General features: G+C 56.2%; 1 non-coding gene across 1 annotated transcript; it reads left to right on the top strand.

Moving 5' to 3' along the window:
• Positions 1-2,525: 2,525 nt before the first annotated feature.
• On the top strand, positions 2,526-2,598 carry TRNAK-UUU. The gene has a single exon. It is a non-coding gene; the product is annotated as a tRNA-Lys (tRNA).
• The last annotated feature ends 490 nt before the right edge of the window (positions 2,599-3,088 follow it).

Genomic DNA, 3,088 nt, shown 5'->3' with positions numbered 1-3,088 from the left:
TGTATAAAAGGAGACTTTGACTCACCCAGGCTGGGCTGCCATCATGGAACAGACCAGGTCCTTCTGTGGAGGTTTTGCGTTCCTCCAAGGACGTGATCTCAGTGTGTGTGGGTGTCCCTGTCCCTTCAACCCTTAACAATCCCTGGTGCGTGGGTGCGCTGGGCCCTATTACAATCCCCTCTGTCTTACCCCCCATGAGGGATCCGGTGGATGTGGGTGTTCTCCACACTACTGAGGGTGTCTGGTGCCCCTGTCCCTCCTGGTTAATAGTGGAGTGTGTGGGTGTCCCCCCGCCCATTAAGGATCCGTGTTGTGCGGATGCCCCCGTTCTTCTCATTAAGAATGGTGCAATGGAGCATATGGGTGTGTCCCGCACCCCATGAACTAGCTCCCGTGTGTGGTTCCCCTGCCCCCATCCAGGCTCTGTGGTGTGTGGGTGTCTCTGTTCCCCTTTTCAAGATCTGTGTTGCTTGGGTACGTCCCCCCAAGTCAGAATCCCCAGCGTGTGGGTGCTCCCATCCCCCCACCCAGGCTCTGCGGGGGAGGGGGGTGTCTAAAAAGAGACCGTGTCTCACTGTCTTGCCCAGGCTGCGCTGCAGGGGCTATTCACAGGTGCGATCCCACTACTGATCAGCACGGGAGATTTGACCTGCTCCGTTTCTGACCTGGGCCGGTTCACCCCTCCTTAGGCAACCTGGGGACCCCAAGCTTCCCCAGGATCACCACATTGATGCCAAATTTAGTGTGGACACCCGATTGGCACAGCCCCCAACTCCTGGGCTCAAGCAATGCACCGGCCTCAGCCTCCCCAGGCGCTGGGATCACAGGCACCAGCCATGGAGCCCGGCTTGTTTTGCGATCTGGCAGCTGGAACGTTAAACTCTGCTTGTGAGCTCTGTGCCTTGGCCAGACGGGGACAGCCTGGAACTGGGAAATGCTCCTGCTCCCCCCGCCCCCGTCTCATGTCGAGCTGCAGGCGCCGCTGTCCTGCCAGGTAAGATCCCGGCTGTTTCGTTGCCCCCTTCCCCCGCCCAGGTGTCCAGGTACCTCTGCCCCCCATACAGAATCCTGGATGTGTGGGTGTCCGTCCCTCTGCAGAGGATCCCGGAGTGTGGATGCCCTTGTCTCCCCTACAAGATCCTGGGTGTGTGGGTGCCACTCTCCCCCCAGCAGATCTCTGGTGGGTGGGTCCCCAGGGTGTGAGTGCTCCCATCCCCCGATACAGGCTGGGGGGGGTATAACTGGCTCTCCCTGTCCTGCCCAGGCGGTGCTACAGCAGCTGTTCACAGGGGCAGCAACCCCACTGTCACCCTGCAGCTTTAACCTGCTCCAGGGGTGACCTGCTTCACCCTCCTGTGGGAGCCCGGGGACCCCGAACTGCCCAGAATCACCTGATTGATGCCGAGCTTAGCACAGACACCGGCTCAGCATGGCAGGGAGCTGCCCTGAGCCCTGACAATCAGCTTCCCTCAGCCTCCTGCTGCACAGCGAGGGTCCCACGCGAGAGGCTTTGGGCCCAGTTTGTTCAGGAGCGTCCCAGGCTCCAGCTGTAAACTCTGCTGGTCAGTTCTAATCTTTGGCCACACGGGGGCGGCACTGACGGTCCTATCTAAACGCTGTTTGCGTTCGACCCTTCGGATCGCAGATTGTAACCCGCGGGCAGATCTCTGAGTGCAGCCAAATCCCTCCCCAAACTGAACATTGAAGCAGCAGCTCCCATTGGAAAGATCAGGATTTTTGCCTTTAAAAACAAGGAAAATGTCTCCAGCGAGAGACTGAAGAAGCTCAATTGATTTCATTGACTGGAGGCTAAGAGGCGATTTAATCACTGTTTTAAATACGTTTTACAAATTCCCAGAGGGGGGGAATATGTGATTTAAAGGGTTCTTTAATTCACCAGACAAAGATTGAACACGACCCCATTGGCTTGCAGTCGATGTCAGAAAATCCCACCTGGAAATGACCATTTTTTAACCGTGAGGCTAATTATCTAGTGGAACAAGCTCCGCAAGGGAGGTGGTAATTTCCCCATCACTTGCAGTTTGTAAATCAAGACTGCAGCTCTTGCTGCAAGATACCTGGTGTGTGGGTGTCCCTGTTCTGTGTTTCGGGATCCCTGGTACATGGTGCCTCCCTCCCACCAGTTCAGGATCCCCACAATGGGAGCTCCCATCCCCCCATACAGTCTCTGCGGGGGAGGGGAGGTGTCTAAAAAGAGACCGTGTCTCACTGTCTTGCCCAGGCTACGCTGCAGGGGCTATTCACAGGTGCGATCCCACTACTGATCAGCAGGGGAGATTTGACCTGCTCCGTTTCCGACCTGGGCTGGTTGACCCCTCCTTAGGCAACCTGGGGACCCCAAGCTTCCCCAGGATCACCACATTGATGCCGAACTTAATGCGGACACCTGATCGGCACAGCCCCCTGACCAGGCCAGAGAGAGCAGAAGGTTTCCCGTATTGTTTCCCGCTCTTGTTTTCTTGACTAGTTTCTCCTCTGCACCAGCTTGCTCTTTTGCTTTGTGAGTCTGGCTAGCTCAGTTGGTAGAGCATCAGACTTTTAATCTGAGGGTCCAGGGTTCAAGTCCCTGGTCAGGTGATAAACTACTCAGGAAGGTCTTAAACTGTGTTTCTGGAGTCCTCTTTCATGTTACTTTTTCTCTCTAGGATTTTGCCTTTCCTCAGAAGGGCCTTTGTGTCGGGGGGATTGAAGGGGCAACTTCCTGACAGCCCCTCTGTCCTTGCAGCCTGGAGGAATAAAGGCCTCTGGGCATATAGCATGTTCCTTCCCTGCACACACACACACACACACAGAATATCCCTAAGGAATTACAATCACCTGCTGCCTTCCCCTGTCCTGCTGGATCCCCAAACGAGGATGCTCTTCAGCCTAAACCCATGTCCCCTCTTTTCCCAGTGCCCCTCAGACCCAACCCTCAGACCCTCCTATGCTCACTGCTCCTCAATCCCAACCAGAGCCTGCTCCTCTTCACCCTTCTCCTCTGTCCCAACCCACAGCCCCCTCCTATTCCCAGTGCCCCTCAATACCAACCCACAGGCCCCTCCTATTCCCAGTGCCCCTCAATCCC

This window comes from Mauremys mutica, unplaced genomic scaffold, assembly GCF_020497125.1.
Source record: "Mauremys mutica isolate MM-2020 ecotype Southern unplaced genomic scaffold, ASM2049712v1 Super-Scaffold_100214, whole genome shotgun sequence".
NCBI lineage: Eukaryota > Metazoa > Chordata > Testudines > Geoemydidae > Mauremys > Mauremys mutica.
This window is presented reverse-complemented; position numbering and strand designations above follow the sequence as displayed.